The following is a 25,294-nucleotide window of genomic DNA, read 5'->3' as shown; positions in this document are numbered from 1 at the left end:
TCGTAAAATATATATATATATATATATATATATATATATATATATATATATATATATATATATATATATATATATATATATATATATTTATAATTTATATTTTAATTTTAATTATAATTCTAATAATAAGGGTATGTTAGCGAATGTTGTAAGGGTGTAAGTCGAAATTCTGTCCGTGTAACGCTACGCTATTTTTAATCATTGTAAGTTATGTTCAACCTTTTTATATTAATGTCTCGTAGCTAAGTTATTATTATGCTTATTTAAAACGAAGTAATCATGATGTTGGGCTAAATACTAAAATTGGGTAATTGGGCTTTGTACCATAATTGGGGTTTGGACAAAAGAACGACACTTGTGGAAATTAGACTATGAGCTATTAATGGGCTTTATATTTGTTTAACTAAATGATAGTTTGTTAATGTTAATATAAAAATTTACAATTGGGCGTCCCTATAAATTACCATATACACTCAATCGGACACGATGGGCGGGGTATTTATATGTACGAATAATCGTTCATTTAACCGGACACGGGAATGAATTAATAGTCACTAGAATAATTAAAACAGGGGTGAAATTATGTACAAGGACACTTGGTATAATTGATAACAAAATATTAAAACCTTGGGTTACACTCAGTCGACATCCTGGTGTAATTATTAAACAAAGTATTAAAATCTTGTTACAGTTTAAAGTCCCCAATTAGTTGGAATATTTAACTTCGGGTATAAGGATAATTTGACGAGGACACTCGCACTTTATATTTATGACTGATGGACTGTTATGGACAAAAACCAGACGGACATATTAAATAATCCAGGACAAAGGACAATTAACCCATGGGCATAAAACTAAAATCAACACGTCAAACATCATGATTACGGAAGTTTAAATAAGCATAATTCTTTTATTTCATATTTAATTTACTTTATTTTATATTTAATTGCACTTCTAATTATCGCATTTTTATTGTTATTGTATTTAATTGCACTTTTAATTATCGTACTTTTTAATTATTTCAAGTTTATTTTATCGCACTTTTATTATTCGCAATTTCATTATCATTATTTACTTTATGCTTTAATTTAAGTCTTGTATTTATTTTTAATATTTTACATTTGGTTTTAACTGCGACTAAAGTTTTAAAATCGACAAACCGGTCATTAAACGGTAAAACCCCGCCCCCCCCCCCTTTATAATAATAATATTACTTATATATATATTTGTATTTTTATAAAAGTAAACTAATATAGCGTTAAGCTTTGTTTAAAGATTTCCCTGTGGAACGAACCGGACTTACTAAAAACTGCACTACTTTACGATTAGGTACACTGCCTATAAGTGTTGTAGCAAGGTTTAAGTATATCCATTCTATAAATAAATAAATATCTTGTGTAAAATTGTATCGTATTTAATAAGTATTTCCTTGTAAAATTTAATAGTATTTTATATACATCTCGCGAAACATCAAGTATTTTTGGCGCCGCTGCCGGGGAATTACTCTTAAAAGCCGGAAGCGCAACGCTAATAGAAAAAAAAAAAATTTAGTTTACTTTTATTAAAATTCGTTTTTATAAAAATATGTTTTAAATATTCGAAAATATAAAAATAAAAACAAAAATATGGGTATTTTTAAGATTTTGATAAATATTTAAGTTTTATAAAGTTTCTTTAGTTTGTAAAAATATAAGTTTTATTTAATTTATTTTATAAATATATTTTATAAATATAAAAAACCGGAAAAAAAATATAAATATATATAAATCTATTTTTTTATTGTTATAAAGTATTTTATTTTTATCTTAGTTATTAAAGATAAGTTTTATTTAAATTATATAAATATTTTAATTAATATAAACAGAAAATATAAAAACAGAAAACAGAAAATAAAAAAAAATTAAAGAAAAACGCGTCGAATTTTAAACCTGTCAGTTGAATTTCTGAACCCCGCGAGTCGCGGGGTTTGGTGCCTTGAATACCGCAACTCGCGGAGGGGACCTGACACTAACAGGAAGCCCTAATCCTGCATTTATTACGGAGTATTATTAATTATTATTAATTAATTTGTAATTAGGGTTAAATATTTAATTAATTTAGTATTTAATTTAAGTTTTAATTAATTTGTATTATTTAGTATTAATTAGTTTAATTAATTTATAAAATTAGTAGTTTTAATAAATAAATAATATAAAAATAATATTTTTATAAAAATTGTACTTTTTACAACTTTTTGTATATTTTTATATTTTATCCCTTTTTAATTGTTTTTGCATAATATTTGTATTTTTAGCTTCTATTTAGTTTTAAACTTAGTTTTTGCCATAGTTATATTTACTTCTAGATTTTTAGGCTTTGCCGTAAAATCCCTTAAGTGCTTTTTATTTAGACTAAGATTTAGGTGCTTTAGAATTTTGCGACGCCTTTTTAAGTTTTAGTTTCTTTTTAAGTTATTTCCATTTGGGATATAGTTTTTCCTGTAAGCTTTAATATTTTTAGACACCTTTTACTATGTACCAATTATCATTCCAATTAGTAATCTCAATTTGCGATTATAATTTTAAGTTAGTTGTAGTAATAAGGTTAGGTTAGTCAAGTATTTTTAAGTTTTATAAGTTTCTTTTATTTTTCCGTCACCTTTTATTTTTCAACCATTTTTCTTTTTCGACCTTTTCCGACGAACTCTTTTTCTTTCTTATTTCTCGCTATTCTAGTTTTAGGACATAGATTTTTATTCTACTTCCTATCTAAATTTTCTTAAAATTACGAAAATTTATTTTAAGTGGTTAAATTGATAGACATCAAAATTTTCTGGTTCGTAGTAATAGTTGGATTTGTACGTGGACCGGGTTATTGGAGCCAAACAGTCCTCAATTATATTGAGACCAAACGAATCCTGCCCCTCTGCTGCATCTTTTGGCTATTCGAAACGTGGGCAAAATCAGAAAAGTCTATTGATTGGATAACTTATTATAATTTTTCTTTCCTTTTAAAAACTAATAGGATATTCAGTGAATGCACCGAGCAAGACGTTCACCACCTTTTGTACGTTCACCACCTGTAACTAGAACAAGACATCTAGCAAATATTACCGCCGTTGATTTTTCTTTAGAATCGTCATCCAGTCGACCAAGTACTTCAGTTCAAATTTCCGATAATCCATTTTTTGAACCCGACCTCACAATTGAGAATCCGGAGAATATTCAGGAACGATTCATAGATCCTGAACCACTAAACTTTCCTCCGGAACCACCAATCATTCAAACAGAGATTGTTGAGGAACGAACCATTAAATCAGAATCCTCTAGTGATTCCGATTCAACAAATTCAATTATGGAGAATCTGGAACCTTTAAGTATGGAAGACCGAATGAGAGCTAAACGCACTGGCCAAGGTCACGCAATTACTCATCCAGACATTAATGCGCCAGATTATGAAATCAAAGGACAAATTCTACACATGGTGACTAATCAATGCCAATTTAGTGGTGCGCCGAAGGAAGATCCAAATGAACATCTACGTACCTTTAATAGGATCTGCACACTATTTAAAATCCGAGAAGTGGAGGATGAACAGATATATCTCATGTTATTTCCCTGGACTTTAAAGGGAGAAGCCAAAGATTGGTTGGAATCGTTACCTGAAGGGGCGATCGATACATGGGATGTTTTAGTTGACAAATTTCTTAAACAATTCTTTCCGGCATCTAAAGCCGTAAGACTTCAAGCAGAAATTGTTACGTTCACACAGAAGCCAAATGAAACTCTATATGAGGCATGGACTAGATATGGAAAGTTGTTAAGAGGATGTCCGCAACCTGGTTTAGATACCTGTCAAATAGTACAAATATTCTACCAAGGATGCGACATCACTACAAGGAAAGACATAGATATAGCAGCTGGTGGTTCTATTATGAAGAAAACCGAAACTGATGCTTACAAAATTATTGATAACACTGCTTCTCACTCACATGAGTGGCACCAAGAAAAAGATATCGTTAGATCATCTAAAGCAGCTAGAGCCGATTCTAGCCATGACTTAGATTCCATTTCCGCAAAGATAGATGCTGTTGAGAGACGAATGGAAAAGATGACTAAAGATATTCACTCAATACGAATTAGTTGTGAGCAGTGTGGAGGACCACATTTGACAAAAGATTGTCTCAGTATTGAATTAACAATGGAACAAAGAGAGAATATTTCATACATAAACCAAAGGCCTGGAAATAATTATCAGAATAATTATCAACTGCCAAGACCGATTTACAATCAAAACCAGAATTATAACAGAAATATTCCATTCAACAACCAACAAGGTCCTAGCAATCAACAAGTATCCAATAATACTTACAACCAGCAAAGACCTAATTTTCAAAACAAACCACCACAACAAACCGATGATAAAAGGCCGAATTTAGAAGATATGATGACGAAGCTAGTTGAAACTCAAACGCAGTTTTTCACATCTTAGAAACAAACCAATGAACAAAATGCTCAAGCATTTAGAAATCAAAAAGCTTCTATTCAAAATCTAGAACAAGAAGTAAGTAACCTAGCAAGGTTAATAGGTGAAAGAAAACCGGGAAGTCTACCTAGTGATACAAATGCTAACCCCCGGAATGAAACAGCTAAAGCTATTACCACAAGAAGTGGTACAACACTTAAACCACCGGAAATACCTGTAACTTCTGATGAAACTATTCCTACTCCACAAGAACCACAACCTGATCAAGATAAGGAAAAAGAACCGGTAGTTGAAAAGGTTAATGAAGATAACACAGTTAAGGCTAAACCTTATGTTAAACCATACCAACCACCACTTCCTTACCCGAGTAAAATGAAGAAAGAGAAACTTGAAGCCGAGCAATCCAAATTCTTGGATATGTTTAAACAGATAAATGTAAATCTTTCTTTCATTGATGTGATTTCAGGAATGCCTAGATATGCTAAATTCTTGAAAGATCTAATCTCAAATAGAAAGCAAATGGAAGAAATCTCGGCTGTTACTATGAATGCTAATTGTTCAGCAGTGCTGTTAAATAAGATACCAGAAAAACTATCTGATCCAGGAAGTTTCACAATTCCATGTTTTCTGGGTAGTCTTAGTTCAATAGAAGCATTGGCAGACTTAGGTGCTAGTATAAATCTAATGCCGTATTCACTATACACTAAACTAGACCTTGGAGAATTGAAACCAACAAGAATAAGCATACAACTAGCCGATAGATCAATAAAATATCCTAGAGGGATAATGGAGAACATGCTAGTTAAAGTTGGTACTTTAGTATTTCCAGTAGATTTTGTTGTTCTGGACATGGAAGAAGATTCTCAAGTTCCTCTCATATTAGGAAGACCATTCTTAAACACGGCTAAAGCAATGATAGACGTGTTTGGTAAGAAACTGACCCTAAGTATAGAGGATGAGAGTGTTACCTTTTCAGTTGATAGAGCAATGCAACAACCACAATCTGCAGATGATACATGTTATTATATTCAAACTATAGATGCACATGCAGAATTATTAGAAGAATTTTCAGAATTACAAGGAACAGGAGAATGTTCTTTAGGAGAAGGTAATGAACCAATTGATGAAGCTGAAATGTTAGCTACACTTATAGCTAATGGATATGAACCAACAACAGAAGAAATTCAAATGCTAAAAGAAGAAGACAGATATCGATATAAATCATCGATAGAAGAACCTCCGAAATTAGAGTTAAAGCCACTTCCAAACCATTTGGAATACGCTTATTTACATGGTGAATCTGAATTACCTGTAATAATATCGTCTTCTCTTACTGAAAATGAGAAATCACAACTCATTTCTGTGTTGAAAGCTCATAAACCAGCCATTGCATGGAAGATTCATGATATTAAAGGAATAAGTCCTTCGTATTGCACACATAAAATCCTTATGGAAGAAGGTCATAAAACGTATGTGCAACGCCAACGAAGACTAAATCCTAATATGCAAGATGTAGTTAAGAAAGAGATTATTAAACTGCTAGATGCAGGTTTAATTTATCCAATCTCTGATAGTCCATGGGTAAGCCCAGTTCAATGCGTACCTAAGAAGGGTGGCATGACTGTCATTACAAATGAGAAAAATGAGCTTATTCCTACTAGGACTGTAACAGGATGGCGTGTATGTATTGATTATAGAAAATTAAATGACGCCACCAGAAAAGATCACTTTCCCTTACCTTTCATAGATCAAATGTTGGAAAGATTAGCCGGAAATAGTTACTATTGTTTTCTAGATGGATTTTCCGGATATTTTCAAATTCCAATAGCACCCGAGGACCAAGAGAAAACCACATTCACGTGCCCTTATGGTACTTTTGCTTACAAACGCATGCCATTTGGACTTTGCAACGCCCCAGCAACCTTCCAAATGTGCATGATGGCGATTTTTCACGACATGATAGAAGAATGCATGGAAGTTTTCATGGATGACTTTTCAGTCTTCGGTGATACATTTGAATCATGTCTAGTTAATCTGGAACGAATGCTAATTAGATGCGAACAATCAAATCTAGTTCTTAATTGGGAGAAATGCCATTTCATGGTTAAAGAAGGCATCGTTCTTGGTCATAAAATTTCAAAAGAAGGAATTGAAGTGGATAGAGCTAAAGTAGATGTAATTGCTAAACTTCCACATCCCACCAATGTTAGAGGAGTTAGGAGTTTTCTAGGGCATGCCGGTTTTTACCGACGTTTCATAAAAGATTTTTCAAAAATTGCCACTCCTATGAATAAACTCCTAGAAAAGGATGCTCCATTCATCTTTTCCGATGAGTGTATCAAATCTTTTAATATTCTTAAAGAGAAACTCACTAATGCGCCGATCATGATAACACCAAATTGGAATCTACCATTTGAACTAATGTGCGATGCAAGTGATTTTGCAATGGGAGCCGTTTTAGGACAAAGGATTGAAAAACGATTTCAACCTATATATTATGCTAGTAAGACGTTACAAGGAGCACAAACAAACTATACAACTACTGAAAAAGAACTCCTTGCTATTGTCTTTGCTTTTGACAAATTTCGATCATATCTCGTTCTAGCAAAAACGGTGGTCTATACCGACCATTCTGCTCTTAGATACCTATTTTTAAAACAAGATGCTAAACCAAGATTAATCCGTTGGATCTTACTCTTACAAGAGTTTGATATTGAAATCCGAGATAAAAGAGGAGCAGAAAATCTCACCGCCGAGATAAAAGAGGAGCAGAAAATTGTATCGTATTTAATAAGTATTTCCTTGTAAAATTTAATAGTATTTTATATACACCTCGCGAAACAATTGTATCGTATTTATTTTCCGTTTTATCGTCCTCTATTCCATTTTAAATGAATTTTAACATTTTGGTTTGTTTCTCAATTTATGTCCTTTCCGAAGTAACAATAATTTCGGTGTTAAAACCTAGTTTTATCGTTCATAAATATGTATAAACATGATTTTGAGTTCATTTAATTGAAAAAAAATTTTAAAAATTTTACTAGAATTGGGTAGTCAGTATATAAGACTAGGGCTGTTCTTTATTATCAGAGAGCACTAGATTCTAATACAACTACTGCTTTACTAGTATTTTTAATGGTAACCAAGTGTTTAAGATAAAAATTTTAAAATTCGAAAGAATTTAACCCCTTCCCACACTTAAGATCTTGCAATGCCCTCATTTGCAAGAAATTAGTAACAATTTAAATTATTAAGGGTGATTTTTGTGAAAATGATTAAATTTTTACCAAAGTTTCCAAATATATTGGCGTTTGTTTGCTGAATGATAAATGGTGCACATCATTTGTTCATTCCGTCTTGTTGTTATTTCACATATATTTTGCATCTTGTCGTCAAAATTAGTTGCTTTTGCTGAACTTAATGCCAGTCTTTGAAAATGCGTTGTTTTACCCTGTTGTGTACATAAGATAAACTGCAAACATATATACATATTTTTGAAGTTTGGTATATTACCCCACATTCAAAAATTATTAAAATCTAAGAATAAAAGTTAGACAATTATAAAAACTATTACAATATTAACAAAAGTATTAAACGTATCAATCATTACAAATTACAAAATAAAAAAAAATAAGTAGACTAGGGATGATATTGATACCAATAGGGGTTCCAGGCATAACCATAGGTGCTATAAAATGCTTCGGCAGGGTTATACGTAGGATATGGTGGCTGCATCTCTATAGACCAGGGAGGGAAGATGGGTTTCGGTGTAGGAATATAGTTTCTACCTATATGTTGGCAATGAGCTATGATTTGGTTCTGATGAACTTGCCAATCTTCAAATGCTCTCTGTCTAGCATTTTCGTACTCCTGAGAAGCTATAAACTTTTGCATTTCTTGCATCTCATTCCCCCCTCCTACATTACCTTGCTGTTGGTTTCTCTCAACCTGTGGATGTCTACCATGGTATTGTACTGCGGCGTTATTTCGCCTCTTCAAAACTTTCGCACCATGGTATACATTTAAACCTATAGTATCGCGGGGTTCTGGTTCTTCTACTAATAATCCCCCCCGACTTATATCCACACCGAGATATTCACCAATCAAAGTAATAAAAATACCACCTCCTATTATGTTATGCGGTCTCATCCCCCGAACCATAGCTGATAAATAATAACCCACACAATACGGTATACTTACAGCGCTTTGTGGGTCTCGAATACACATATGGTAAAACAAATCCTGTTCATTTACTTTTTCCTTGTTCTTACCCATTTGTGTAATCGAATTAGCTAAAAACCTATGAATTACTCTTAATTCAGCTCTATATATATCCAAATAAGAGTAATTTCCCCCTTTGAAATGGTGATGGCTTGTCATTTGACTCCACACACCGTGTGTATCAAAATTTTCATCTATCTTTCTACCATTTAGTATCAACCCTCTACAATCGGCAGATGCTAACTCCTCAGGCATATATATACGTAAACCTTGAGCCATGTCTAGTAAAGACATGTGGCGCATCGAACCGCCTAACAAAAATCTAATAAAAGAACGATCGGTTAAACTAGCTACCCGATCATTCAACTCTATACTACACAACAATTCTTCACACCATACTTTATATACAGGTCTACGCATGGTGAATAAACGTACCCAGTCATTAAAAGTAGAATTACCATACCTCTGTACAAGTAATTCTCTAATTGGCCCGGTCAATTCTACAACTTCTAAGGGTCCCCATTCTATGACCCTCGGTACCTCAACAACCTTAGAATGAAGAGTATGCAAACCCCTTTGGTACTTTGGATAATCTATCCAAAGTCTGTCAAATCTCAGGTTCGGGTGCAAATCTTCCAAGTGCATATCAGAAAAGGTCATGACTGGATGAGGTATATCCTGCTTGTAGTAGTTATCCACCTCCTGTTGTTCCGCATTCTCAGCAGGAGCATTGCGGGCTTGGGATGAAGATTCACCCCTTTCAGTCTGCAAAACATATCAAACACAATTTTTGTGCATCCAAATATGCATTAGTGTCAGCAAAATCATCAATCAAAATAATTACAATGACATGATCAATTTATATCAAACTTAAGCTCATTTTCATATTTTCATCAAATCTACACTTTTTCAAAATAGCATATACGAAAATGTTTGCCAAGTTCATAAGCATTCAACTCAAATAACATGTCAAAATAATCATTACTAGCAATTAAACAAGTTTCAAATGGCATTATCTCTCAAAAATCAAGTTCATGAATTTTAGACTTGAAAAAGTCCACTTTAATTCTCAAAATTATGTTTAGGCTCAAAGTTTGTATCATTTAACTACCTAGACATGTTACACTACTTAATTTAGCAACAATTCATGACAAAAATTAGCCATAACTTGTTTATATCAAAAAGCCCCAAATTTGCTCAAGAACACAAACCCTAGATTACTCTAAATTTGAAGTTTAAGGCTTCTAATCATGTTAAATAGCATCAATCTAGGTTATACAAGCATAATACATAAACAATTTAATCATAATTACACTAAAAAGCATCAAAATCAAATTGGGAAAAAAATTGCTCAAGAATACCAAATTTCGGATTAAATGGTGTTTAGGTGTAGAAATTTACCGTTTTTCTTGAGTAATTCCTAGATAGAATCCTTCTCAACATGATTTTAGTAAAAAATTTGGTGATTAACGGTTAAAAATTGTGATTTTGGGGTGTATTTTTCGGGTTTTTGCGTGTTTATGTTCGCAGTATTTGTGTGTTTTGTGGGTTGGGACTGATCTGTTCCAGCTCTTTATTTTTTTCTGATTTTCGGTCCTCCCGCGACTCGCGGCATTTAAGCCTTCAAACTCCGCGAGTCGCGGAGTTTGGTATATATATTTTTTTATATAATCTTTAACTTATAAAACAATTAAGTAAATAATTTTTAAAATTTTGTTTCCCTTATTATTGAGGACGAGGTCGTTTCGGATCGATGTCCTAGTCTGTCCCTCGACAAAATTTTAAAATTTGTCTTTTTGTAGCGATTGTTTTAAAAGCTAAGATTTTTGGTTTTTTAATGTTTTTGGCATACTTTAATTCATTAAGATTAAAAATAATGATAATAAAAGTTCTCGTCCCTCCCTTGGGTAAAGCAATTTCGGTTCAAAGACCTAGTCTTCAACTTATGACGAATTTTAAAAATCATATTTATAACTTAATGAGATAAAGTAAATTTTTTTGTTTTTAAATTCACACAATTTAATTATAAAATTCAAAATTAATATTAAAAATTCACACCAAACTTACAATTTAAAATGCATAAAATTAAAAATTCATATTTTAAAAATTAAAAATTCATATTATAAATTCACACCAAACTTAATTTAAAAATTCATATTATAAATTCACACCAAACTTATATTATGGTTCAAATATTTACAATTTTAAAAATATTGATTTTACAAAGTTTACAATATTAATTTAAGATTCAAATATTAATTTTAAAAACATGGTAAAAATAAAATTAAAAATCTTTTTGGCTTTTTATCCCACTTTAATCAATCAAATATTATCAAAAATATGCGCCCCTCTTTTCGGTAAAGTAATTTCGGTTCCAAAACCTAATTTAACTCATGACGAATTTTTGAAATATTTTGGGTTGATTGATTAAAGATATTTATACCTTAAGAATAAACGTTAAATTTCGCAGTGATGTAATAAATTTTTGAATGATATCAATAATTTCGGTCGCCAAACCTAATTTTATTTAATACCAATTTAATACTTTTTAGCGAACAAATTAGCGTTTATTATCAAAAGGTTAAAAATAAAAATAAAATAAAATAAAAACTGTACAGACTTACCTGTGAAATAGATTTCTTAGTTATATGATCTATCCCATTCATAAGATAGTCGGTTTAATTGGTTTTCCATGGCTACATAGGCGTAACCTCGAGCATTCAGTGTCTTTTCTTCTAAACATATGAATGGTCCGTCTCTGCATAAAGTAACAAATTCGGTATTTGAATAGGTTTGATTATTTGAACATTTACCTCCATGTGACCATTTTCCGCATTTGTGACATCTTTCTAGGTGTCGTGCTCTTCTTTTCGCTGCGGATTTTGATTTTCCTTTACCAAATTGTAACTTATTATCTTCGCATCTGGATTCTTTTCTAACTCCGTCCATTCTTTCTCTGATTACTGATACTAATTCACTCGGTAGTATGTCATTATTTCGTTTAGTGATCAAAGCGTGTAGCATTAGACCATGGTTTAGTTCACAGGCAGTCTTCATTTTGTAAAAACCTAAAAAAAAATAAAAATTCAGAATGGGGGGAGAAGACTAGTTCTTTAGGGTCTGCTAGGGAAAGGCCATTCGGGTTCCATTTTCGAGAACTACACGAAAACAGACAATCTAACTCTAACAGAAATACATATTATCCTTTAAAGACTTGATTCTCCCCACACTTAGTTAGCTGTGGTGTCGAAATTGTGATTAACTTTGTTGTCGACTTCCATCAGACCATGTATGTAATGTTTAACTCTGTGACCATTAACTTTAAATTCAATCCCATTTGAATTTATTAATTCTATCGTTCCGTATGGGAAAAATCTTTTGACTATGAATGGTCCAGACCATCTTGATTTCAATTTTCCAGGAAATAGCTTAAATCGTGAATTGAAAAGAAGAACTCTGTCTCCTTTCTTAAATTCTTTTGAACTTCTGATTCTTTTATCATGCCATTTCTTCGTTCTTTCTTTATAGATTAACGAATTTTCATATGCTTTATGTCTTAATTCTTCTAATTCATTTAGTTGACTTAATCGTAGACGTCCAGCTTCATGTAAATCAAGATTACATGTCTTCAAAGCCCAAAATGCTTTGTGTTCAATTTCTACTGAAAGATGACATTCTTTTCCATAAACAAGTCTAAAAGGTGTGGTTCTAATTGGAGTTTTGTAGGCTGTTCTAAAAGCCCAGAGTGCATCGTCCAATTTAATGGACCATTCCTTCGGATTTGATCCTACGGTTTTCTCTAGAATACGTTTTAAAGCTCGGTTGGTATTTTCAACTTGTCCACTTGTTTGTGGATGATATGCGGTGGAGATTTTATGAGTTACTCCATATCTTTTAAGAACTTTCTCAAGTTGATTATTACAGAAATGAGTACCCCGATCACTTATTAAAGCTTTCGGTGTTCCAAACCTTGCAAAAAGACATTTTAAAAAGTTGACTACAACTCGTGCATCGTTAGTTGGGAGAGCTTGTGCTTCCGCCCATTTAGATACATAATCAATGGCTACGAGTATATATAGATTATTATGAGATTTTGGAAATGGACCCATAAAGTCAATACCCCAAATGTCAAATACTTCACATACTTGGATGACATTTTGTGGCATTTCCTCACGTTGACTTATTTTTCCGGCCCTTTGACAAGCATCACAGGATTTGCAAAGAAGGTGTGCGTCTTTGTAAATTGTAGGCCAATAGAATCCAGCATCATAAACTTTTCTTGCTGTTAGTTGAGGCCCATAATGCCCTCCTGTTGGTCCTGTGTGACAATGGTTTAATATTTTACTGGCTTCATCTCCAAATACACATCGGCGTATTATTCCATCGGGACAACTTTTAAACAGATGTGGATCTTCCCAGAAATAGTGTTTTATATCACTGAAGAATTTCTTTCGTCTTTGGTACGATAATCCTTTTTCAAGGAATCCACAAACTAAGTAGTTTGCATAGTCTGCAAACCATGGAATTTCTTTATAATCTATCTTCAATAGATATTCATCAGGGAAGTTGTCTTGTATGGCCGATTCATTTATAACTTCTAATTCAGGATTTTCAAGACGAGAAAGATGATCAGCGGCGAGATTTTCTGCTCCTCTTTTATCTCGGATTTCAATATCAAACTCTTGTAAGAGTAAGATCCAACGGATTAATCTTGGTTTAGCATCTTGTTTTTGAAAATAGGTATCTAAGAGCAGAATGGTCGGTATAGACCACCGTTTTTGCTAGAACGAGATATGATCGAAATTTGTCAAAAGCAAAGACAATAGCAAGGAGTTCTTTTTCAGTAGTTGTATAGTTTGTTTGTGCTCCTTGTAACGTCTTACTAGCATAATATATAGGTTGAAATCGTTTTTCAATCCTTTGTCCTAAAACGGCTCCCATTGTAAAATCACTTGCATCGCACATTAGTTCAAATGGTAGATTCCAATTTGGTTTTATCATGATCGGCGCATTAGTGAGTTTCTCTTTAAGAATATTAAAAGATTTGATACACTCATCGGAAAAGATGAATGGAGCATCCTTTTCTAGGAGTTTATTCATAGGAGTGGCAATTTTTGAAAAATCTTTTATGAAACGTCGGTAAAAACCGGCATGCCCTAGAAAACTCCTAACTCCTCTAACATTGGTAGGATGTGGAAGTTTAGCAATTACATCTACTTTAGCTCTATCCACTTCAATTCCTTCTTTTGAAATTTTATGACCAAGAACGATGCCTTCTTTAACCATGAAATAGCATTTCTCCCAATTAAGAACTAGATTTGATTGTTCGCATCTAATTAGCATTCGTTCCAGATTAACTAGACATGATTCAAATGTATCACCGAAGACTGAAAAGTCATCCATGAAAACTTCCATCCATTCTTCTATCATGTCGTGAAAAATCGTCATCATGCACCTTTGGAAGGTTGCTGGGGCGTTGCAAAGTCCAAATAGCATGCGTTTGTAAGCAAAAGTACCATAAGGGCACGTGAATGTGGTTTTCTCTTGGTCCTCGGGTGCTATTGGAATTTGAAAATATCCGGAAAATCCATCTAGAAAACAATAGTAACTATTTCCGGCTAATCTTTCCAATATTTGATCTATGAAAGGTAAGGGAAAGTGATCTTTTCTGGTGGCGTCATTTAATTTTCTATAATCAATACATACACGCCATCCTGTTACAGTCCTAGTAGGAATAAGCTCATTTTTCTCATTTGTAATGACAGTCATGCCACCCTTCTTAGGTACGCATTGAACTGGGCTTACCCATGGACTATCAGAGATTGGATAAATTAAACCTGCATCTAGCAGTTTAATAATCTCTTTCTTAACTACATCTTGCATATTAGGATTTAGTCTTCGTTGGCGTTGCACATACGTTTTATGACCTTCTTCCATAAGGATTTTATGTGTGCAATACGAAGGACTTATTCCTTTAATATCATGAATCTTCCATGCAATGGCTGGTTTATGAGCTTTCAACACAGAAATGAGTTGTGATTTCTCATTTTCAGTAAGAGAAGACGATATTATTACAGATAATTCAGATTCACCATGTAAATAAGCGTATTCCAAATGGTTTGGAAGTGGCTTTAACTCTAATTTCGGAGGTTCTTCTATCGATGATTTATATCGATATCTGTCTTCTTCTTTTAGCATTTGAATTTCTTCTATTGTTGGTTCATATCCATTAGCTATAAGTGTAGCTAACATTTCAGCTTCATCAATTGGTTCATTACCTTCTCCTAAAGAACATTCTCCTGTTCCTTGTAATTCTGGAAATTCTTCTAATAATTCTGCATGTGCATCTATAGTTTGAATATAATAACATGTATCATCTGCAGATTGTGGTTGTTGCATTGCTCTATCAACTGAAAAGGTAACACTCTCATCCTATATACTTAGGGTCAGTTTCTTACCGAACACGTCTATCATTGCTTTAGCCGTGTTTAAGAATGGTCTTCCTAATATGAGAGGAACTTGAGAATCTTCTTCCATGTCCAGAACAACAAAATCTACTGGAAATACTAAAGTACCAACTTTAACTAGCATGTTCTCCATTATCTCTCTAGGATATTTTATTGATCTATCGGCTAGTTGTATGCTTATTCTTGTTGGTTTCAATTCTCCAAGGTCTAGTTTAGTGTATAGTGAATACAGCATTAGATTTATACTAGCACCTAAGTCTGCCAATGCTTCTATTGAACTAAGACTACCCAGAAAACATGGAATTGTGAAACTTCTTGGATCAGATAGTTTTTCTGGTATCTTATTTAACAGCACTGCTGAACAATTAGCATTCATAGTAACAGCCGAGAGTTCTTCCATTTTCTTTCTATTTGAGATTAGATCTTTCAAGAATTTAGCATATCTAGGCATTCCTGAAATCACATCAATGAAAGGAAGATTTACATTTATCTGTTTAAACATATCCAAGAATTTGGATTGCTCGGCTTCAAGTTTCTCTTTCTTCATTTTACTCGGGTAAGGAAGTGGTGGTTGGTATGGTTTAACATAAGGTTTAGCCTTAACTGTGTTATCTTCATTAACCTTTTCAACTACCGGTTCTTTTTCCTTATCTTGATCAGGTTGTGGTTCTTGTGGAGTAGGAATAGTTTCATCAGAAGTTACAGGTATTTCCGGTGGTTTAAGTGTTGTACCACTTCTTGTGGTAATAGCTTTAGCTGTTTCATTCCGGGGGTTAGCATTTGTATCACTAGGTAGACTTCCCGGTTTTCTTTCACCTATTAACCTTGCTAGGTTACTTATTTCTTGTTCTAGATTTTGAATAGAAGCTTGTTGATTTCTAAATGCTTGAGCATTTTGTTCATTGGTTTGTTTCTGAGATGTGAAAAACTGCGTTTGAGTTTCAACTAGCTTCGTCATCATATCTTCTAAATTCGGCTTTTTATCATCGGTTTGTTGTGGTGGTTTGTTTTGAAAATTAGGTCTTTGCTGGTTGTAAGTATTATTGGATACTTGTTGATTGCTAGGACCTTGTTGGTTGTTGTATGGAATATTTCTGTTATAATTCTGGTTTTGATTGTAAATCGGTCTTGGCGGTTGATAATTATTCTGATAATTATTTCCAGGCCTTTGGTTTATGTATGAAATATTCTCTCTTTGTTCCATTGTTAATTCAATACTGAGACAATCTTTTGTCAAATGTGGTCCTCCACACTGCTCACAACTAATTCGTATTGAGTGAATATCTTTAGTCATCTTTTCCATTCGTCTCTCGACAGCATCTATCTTTGCGGAAATGGAATCTAAGTCATGGCAAGAATAGGCTCTAGCTGCTTTAGATGATCTAACGATATCTTTTTCTTGGTGCCACTCATGTGAGTGAGAAGCAGTGTTATCAATAATTTTGTAAGCATCAGTTTCAGTTTTCTTCATAATAGAACCACCAGCTGCTATATCTATGTCTTTCCATGTAGTGATGTCGCATCCTTGGTAGAATATTTGTACTATTTAACAGGTATCTAAACCATGTTGCGGACATCCTCTTAACAACTTTCCATATCTAGTCCATGCCTCATATAAAGTATCATTTGGCTTCTGTGTGAACGTAACAATTTCTGCTTGAAGTCTTACGGCTTTAGATGCCGGAAAGAATTGTTTAAGAAATTTGTCAACTAAAACATCCCATGTATCGATCGCCCCTTCAGGTAACGATTCCAACCAATCTTTGGCTTCTCCCTTTAAAGTCCAGGGAAATAACATGAGATATATCTGTTCATCCTCCACTTCTCGGATTTTAAATAGTGTGCAGATCCTATTAAAGGTACGTAGATGTTCATTTGGATCTTCCTTTGGCGCACCACTAAATTGGCATTGATTAGTCACCATGTGTAGAATTTGTCCTTTGATTTCATAATCTAGCGCATTAATGTCTGGATGAGTAATTGCGTGACCTTGGCCAGTGCGTTTAGCTCTCATTCGGTCTTCCATACTTAAAGGTTCCAGATTCTCCATAATTGAATTTGTTGAATCGGAATCACTAGAGGATTCTGATTTAATGGTTCGTTCCTCAACAATCTCTGTTTGAATGATTGGTGGTTCTGGAGGAAAGTTTAGTGGTTCAGGATCTACGAATCGTTCCTGAATATTCTCCGGATTCTCAATTGTGAGGTCGGGTTCAAAAAATGGATTATCGAAAATTTGAACTGAAGTACTTGGTCGACTGGATGACGATTCTAAAGAAAAATCAACGGCGGTAATATTTGCTAGATGTCTTAATCTAGTTACAGGTGGTGAACGTACAAAAGGCGGTGAACGTCTTGCTCGGTGCATTCACTGAATATCCTATTAGTTTTTAAAAGGAAAGAAAAATTATAATAAGTTATCCAATCAATAGACTTTTCTGATTTTGCCCACGTTTCGAATAGCTAAAAGATGCAGCAGAGGGGCAGGATTCGTTTGGTCTCAATATAATTGAGGACTGTTTGGCTCCAATAACCCGGTCCACGTACAAATCCAACTATTACTACGAACCAGAAAATTTTGATGTCTATCAATTTAACCACTTAAAATAAATTTTCGTAATTTTAAGAAAATTTAGATAGGAAGTAGAATAAAAATCTATGTCCTAAAACTAGAATAGCGAGAAATAAGAAAGAAAAAGAGTTCGTCGGAAAAGGTCGAAAAAGAAAAATGGTTGAAAAATAAAAGGAGACGGAAAAATAAAAGAAACTTATAAAACTTAAAAATACTTGACTAACCTAACCTTATTACTACAACTAACTTAAAATTATAATCGCAAATTGAGATTACTAATTGGAATGATAATTGGTACATAGTAAAAGGTGTCTAAAAATATTAAAGCTTACAGGAAAAACTATATCCCAAATGGAAATAACTTAAAAAGAAACTAAAACTTAAAAAGGCGTCGCAAAATTCTAAAGCACCTAAATCTTAGTCTAAATAAAAAGCACTTAAGGGATTTTACGGCAAAGCCTAAAAATCTAGAAGTAAATATAACTATGGCAAAAACTAAGTTTAAAACTAAATATGAGCTAAAAATACAAATATTATGCTAAAACAATTAAAAAGGGATAAAATATAAAAATATACAAAAAGTTGTAAAAAGTACAATTTTTATAAAAATATTATTTTTATATTATTTATTTATTAAAACTACTAATTTTATAAATTAATTAAACTAATTAATACTAAATAATACAAATTAATTAAAACTTAAATTAAATACTAAATTAATTAAATATTTAACCCTAATTACAAATTAATTAATAATAATTAATAATACTCCGTAATAAATGCAGGATTAGGGCTTCCTGTTGGTGTCAGGTCCCCTCCGCGAGTTGCGGTATTCAAGGCACCAAACCCCTCGACTCGCGGGGTTCAGAAATTCAACTGACAGGTTTAAAATTCGACGCGTTTTTCTTTAATTTTTTTATTTTTTTTTATTTTCTGTTTTCTGTTTTTATATTTTCTGTTTATATTAATTAAAATATTTATATAATTTAAATAAAACTTATCTTTAACAACTAAGATAAAAATAAAATACTTTATAACAATAAAAAAAATAGATTTATATATATTTATATTTTTTTCGGTTTTTTATATTTATAAAATAAATTAAATAAAACTTATATTTTTACAAACTAAAGAAACTTTATAAAACTTAAATATTTATCAAAATCTTAAAAATACACATATTTTTGTTTTTCTTTTTATATTTTCGAATATTTAAAACGTATTTTTATAAAAACGAATTTTAATAAAAGTAAACTAAAATTTTTTTTTTTTTCTATTAGCGTTGCGCTTCCGGCTTTTAAGAGTAGTTCCCCGGCAGCGGCGCCAAAAATACTTGATGTTTCGCGAGGTGTATATAAAATACCATTAAATTTTACAAGGAAATACTTATTAAATACGATACAATTTTACACAAGATATTTATTTATTTATAGAATGGATATACTTAAACCTTGCTACAACACTTATAGGCAGTGTACCTAATCGTAAAGTAGTGTAGTTTTTAGTAAGTCCGGTTCGTTCCACAGGGAAATCTTTAAACAAAGCTTAACGCTATATTAGTTTACTTTTATAAAAATACAAATATATATATATATAAGTAATATTATTATTATAAAGGGGGGAGGGGGGGGGGGTTTACCGTTTAATGACGGGTTTGTCAATTTTAAAACTTTAGTCGCAGTTAAAACCAAATGTAAAATATTAAAAATAAATACAAGACTTAAATTAAAGCATAAAGTAAATAATGATAATGAAATTGCGAATAATAAAAGTGCGATAAAATAAACTTGCGATAATTAAAAAGTACGATAATTAAAAGTGCAATTAAATACAATAACAATAAAAATGCAATAATTAGAAGTGCAATTAAATATAAAATAAAGGAAATTAAATATGAAATAAAAGAATTATGCTTATTTAAACTTCCGTAATCATGATGTTTGACGTGTTGATTTTAGTTTTATGCCCATGGGTTAATTGTCCTTTGTCCTGGATTATTTAATATGTCCGTCTGGTTTTGTCCATAACAGTCCGTCAGTCATAAATATAAAGTGCGAGTGTCCTCGTCAAATTATCCTTATACCCGAAGTTAAATATTCCAACTAATTGGGGACTTTAAACTGTAACAAGATTTTAATACTTTGTTTAATAATTACACCAGGATGTCGACTGAGTGTAACCCAAGGTTTTAATATTTTGTTATCAATTATACCAAGTGTCCTTGTACATAATTTCACCCCTGTTTTAATTATTCTAGTGACTATTAATTCATTCCCGTGTCCGGTTAAATGAACGATTATTCGTACATATAAATACCCCGCCCATCGTGTCCGATTGAGTGTATATGGTAATTTATAGGGACGCCCAATTGTAAATTTTTATATTAACATTAACAAACTATCATTTAGTTAAACAAATATAAAGCCCATTAATAGCTCATAGTCTAATTTCCACAAGTGTCGTTCTTTTGTCCAAACCCCAATTATGGTACAAAGCCCAATTACCCAATTTTAGTAATTAGCCCAACATCATGATTACTTCGTTTTAAATAAGCATAATAATAACTTAGCTACGAGACATTAATATAAAAAGGTTGAACATAACTTACAATGATTAAAAATAGCGTAGCGTTACACGGACAGAATTTCGACTTACACCCTTACAACATTCGCTAACATACCCTTATTATTAGAATTATAATTAAAATTAAAATATAAATTATAAATATATATATATATTTTACGATATAGATAGAGAGATGGATGGATATATTGATGATTAAAATGCTCAGAATTCGGTTGGCTTTATAGGGAGTTTCAAAACTTGGGGCTCCGCGACTCGCGGCCCTTTTGGCCTTTAAACTCCGCGAGTCGCGGAGATTGAAATTACAGCTCAGTCCCTTTTGGAGTCTTTCTTGCCGACGGTTTTAAATATAAATATAATATATTAAATAATTATTTAAATATTATATTATATTTATGTGCATAGTTGACTTGTAATTTTTAGTCCGTTGCGTCGAGCGTTGAGAGTTGACTCTGGTCCAAGTTCCGGATTTTCGAACGTCCTTGCGTACAATTTAATATCTTGTACTTTGCGTTTTGAATCTTGTACTCTTGTAATTTCGAGACGTTTCTTATCAATAATTGGAACCTCTTTGATTGTCTTTTGTACTTTTGAGCTTTTTGGTCGTTTGCGTCTTCAATTCGTCGAATCTGTCTTTTGTCTTCACCTTTTATTATTTAAACGAATATCACTTGTAAATAGAACAATTGCAACTAAAAGCTTGTCTTTCTTGAGGAATAATGCTATGAAATATATGTTCGTTTTTAGCATTATCAAATATTCCCACACTTGATCGTTGCTTGTCCTCAAGCAATATCGTCTTGAAATACTAGAATCACTTCTTTATTCTTCACACTTTTTACATCAGTGATTTCTTTACGGCGGTATAAACAATGGTAGTAACGATATGGTTTACAGTCCCACATGACTATAAAAATTTAGATCCATTAAGGAAACTGGATCTTTATGAAAATATTTGATCTTTTGAAAATTAAATCTAGTTTTTACCCTAGATAAGTTTTCCGGAATAACCCTTTACCGGTGTTTGCAAAATATTTTTGTGGGTTTGGTGGGTTTCAGATTTGAAAACTTTAGCTCAAAACTTGCGGTTTTGTGTCACCCACTTGCTAACCTTGTACTTGGAAAGCAACACGTCCAGTTTACTTGTCCCATATATTACCTTTCGGTAAACTACCGTCCGGTTGTAAAGGAAAGCGTTGAACAAGCAACTGTTAATGCAATGTCTAATGACATGTATTTGATTATGGTCTATAACGTGTCGGACGCAATTACTATCCTTGGTAGGAGCAATAGTAAAGCTCACCCTTATAATTTTTCGGTCTGGCACAAGGTCTTGTCTTTGACCATGCTATGCAACCACCGTTCTTACGGTTGACACCCGATTTGGTTCAGGTGACCTAATGAATTCCAGGTGAATTCCTAGGATTTTATGTTCAATGGTAATGAACGCTTTGAAAATAGGGTTTTCAGAAAACAAATCGGTTTGTAATTTTGATCAAAATATTTTCTCGTTCAAGCTCGAGTTTAGATATCATTGAATTCCATGAGTTTGAATTCTCAATCTTTAAGGTCAATCTCTAGGATTGAGTAATATCAGGCTTAAAAGCTGATTTTTAATCTTTAAGGAGATTATCCTTTCTGGGGATCTGATTCATTAGTCTTATCCAGCTAATTTGCATGGTGCCCCCCCATTTTACGAGATAAATCCTTCTCATGGTTAGGATAAATCTGACCACTTGGCGACCCTGTTTAATGCTGAGGTCCGTGGATTTCTTGCTGATTTTAGTGATGACTTTTCTAGATTTTTTGTCAACCTACAGCTGGTCTGGACGACAACTTCATGACCTAAATCAAGAAGCGCGTTTCTTTTTTCGGAAGACTTTACTTCCTTTTAATGATGGAATTGATTCATCGTGTAGATCCATCTTTCTTTTCTTTCATCGGGTAAAATAGTTTAGTTTAGTCCAAAGCAAAAGTATTTTCAGTTATTTGTTACAGATATATGTGACATATGTTTAAGATAACTTGGTAAATTTTCCCACACTTGGCTTTTATTTTCCTTTTTATCGTCCTCTATTCCATTTTAAATGAATTTTAACATTTTGGTTTGTTTCTCAATTTATGTCCTTTCCGAGGTAACAATAATTTCGGTGTTAAAACCTAGTTTTATCGTTCATAAATATGTATAAACATGATTTTGAGTTCATTTAATTGAAAAAAAAATTTAAAAATTTTACTAGAATTGGGTAGTCAGTATATAAGACTAGGGCTGTTCTTTATTATCAGAGAGCACTAGATTCTAATACAACTACTGCTTTACTAGTATTTTTAATGGTAACCAAGTGTTTAAGATAAAAATTTTAAAATCCGAAAGAATTTAACCCCTTCCCACACTTAAGATCTTGCAATGCCCTCATTTGCAAGAAATCAGTAACAATTTAAATTATTGAGGGTGATTTTTGTAAAAATGATTAAATTTTTACCAAAGTTTCCAAATATATTGGCGTTTGTTTGCTGAATGATAAATGGTGCACATCATTTGTTCATTCCGTCTTGTTTTTATTTCACATATATTTTGCATCTTGTCGTCAAAATTAGTTGCTTTTGCTGAACTTAATGCCAGTCTTTGAAAATGCGTTGTTTTACCCTGTTGTGTACATAAGATAAACTGCAAACATATATACATATTTTTGAAGTTTGGTATATTACCCCACATTCAAAAATTATTAAAATCTAAGAATAAAAGTTAGACAATTATAAAAACTATTACAATATTAACAAAAGTATTAAACGTATCAATCATTACAAATTACAAAATAAAAAAAAATAAGTAGACTAGGGATGATATTGATACCAATAGGGGTTCCAGGCATAACCATAGGTGCTATAAAATGCTTCGGCAGGGTTATACGTAGGATATGGTGGCTGCATCTCTATAGACCAGGGAGGGAAGATGGGTTTCGGTGTAGGAATATAGTTTCTACCTATATGTTGGCAATGAGCTATGATTTGGTTCTGATGAACTTGCCAATCTTCAAATGCTCTCTGTCTAGCATTTTCGTACTCCTGAGAAGCTATAAACTTTTGCATTTCTTGCATCTCATTCCCCCCTCCTACATTACCTTGCTGTTGGTTTCTCTCAACCTGTGGATGTCTACCATGGTATTGTACTGCGGCGTTATTTCGCCTCTTCAAAACTTTCGCACCATGGTATACATTTAAACCTATAGTATCGCGGGGTTCTGGTTCTTCTACTAATAATCCCCCCCGACTTATATCCACACCGAGATATTCACCAATCAAAGTAATAAAAATACCACCTCCTATTATGTTATGCGGTCTCATCCCCCGAACCATAGCTGATAAATAATAACCCACACAATACGGTATACTTACAGCGCTTTGTGGGTCTCGAATACACATATGGTAAAACAAATCCTGTTCATTTACTTTTTCCTTGTTCTTACCCATTTGTGTAATCGAATTAGCTAAAAACCTATGAATTACTCTTAATTCAGCTCTATCTATATCCAAATAAGAGTAATTTCCCCCTTTGAAACAGTGATGGCTTGTCATTTGACTCCACACACCGTGTGTATCAAAATTTTCATCTATCTTTCTACCATTTAGTATCAACCCTCTACAATCGGCAGATGCTAACTCCTCAGGCGTATATATACGTAAAGCCTGAGCCATGTCTAGTAAAGACATGTGGCACATCGAACCGCCTAACAAAAATCTAATAAAAGAACGATCGGTTAAACTAGCTACCCGATCATTCAACTCTATACTACACAACAATTCTTCACACCATACTTTATATACAGGTCTACGCATGGTGAATAAACGTACCCAGTCATTAAAAGTAGAATTACCATACCTCTGTACAAGTAATTCTCTAATTGGCCCGACCAATTCTACAGCTTCTAAGGGTCCCCATTCTATGACCCTCGGTACCTCAACAACCTTAGAATGAAGAGTATGCAAACCCCTTTGGTACTTTGGATAATCTATCCAAAGTCTGTCAAATCTCAGGTTCGGGTGCAAATCTTCCAAGTGCATATCAGAAAAGGTCATGACTGGATGAGGTATATCCTGCTTGTAGTAGTTATCCACCTCCTGTTGTTCCGCATTCTCAGCAGGAGCATTGCGGGCTTGGGATGAAGATTCACCCCTTTCAGTCTGTAAAACATATCAAACACAATTTTTGTGCATCCAAATATGCATTAGTGTCAGCAAAATCATCAATCAAAATAATTACAATGACATGATCAATTTATATCAAACTTAAGCTCATTTTCATATTTTCATCAAATCTACACTTTTTCAAAATAGCATATACGAAAATGTTTGCCAAGTTCATAAGCATTCAACTCAAATGACATGTCAAAATAATCATTACTAGCAATTAAACAAGTTTCAAATGGCATTATCTCTCAAAAATCAAGTTCATGAATTTTAGACTTGAAAAAGTCCATTTTAATTCTCAAAATCATGTTTAGGCTCAAAGTTTGTATCATTTAACTACCTAGACATATTACACTACTTAATTTAGCAACAATTCATGACAAAAATTGGCCATAACCTGTTTATATCAAAAAGCCCCAAATTTGCTCAAGAACACAAACCCTAGATTACTCTAAATTTGAAGTTTAAGGCTTCTAATCATGTTAAATAGCATCAATCTAGGTTATACAAGCATAATACATAAACAATTTAATCATAATTACACTAAAAAGCATCAAAATCAAATTGGGGAAAAAAATTGCTCAAGAATACCAAATTTCGGATTAAATGGTGTTTAGGTGTAGAAATTTACCGTTTTTCTTGAGTAATTCCTAGATAGCATCCTTCTCAACATGATTTTAGTAAAAAATTTGGTAATTAACGGTTAAAAATTGTGATTTTGGGGTGTATTTTTCGGGTTTTTGCGTGTTTATATTCGCAGTATTTGTGTGTTTTGTGGGTTGGGAGTGATCTGTTCCAG

This window comes from Rutidosis leptorrhynchoides, chromosome 3 (assembly GCF_046630445.1).
Source record: "Rutidosis leptorrhynchoides isolate AG116_Rl617_1_P2 chromosome 3, CSIRO_AGI_Rlap_v1, whole genome shotgun sequence".
In the NCBI taxonomy this organism is placed as follows: domain Eukaryota; kingdom Viridiplantae; phylum Streptophyta; class Magnoliopsida; order Asterales; family Asteraceae; genus Rutidosis; species Rutidosis leptorrhynchoides.
This window is presented reverse-complemented; position numbering follows the sequence as displayed.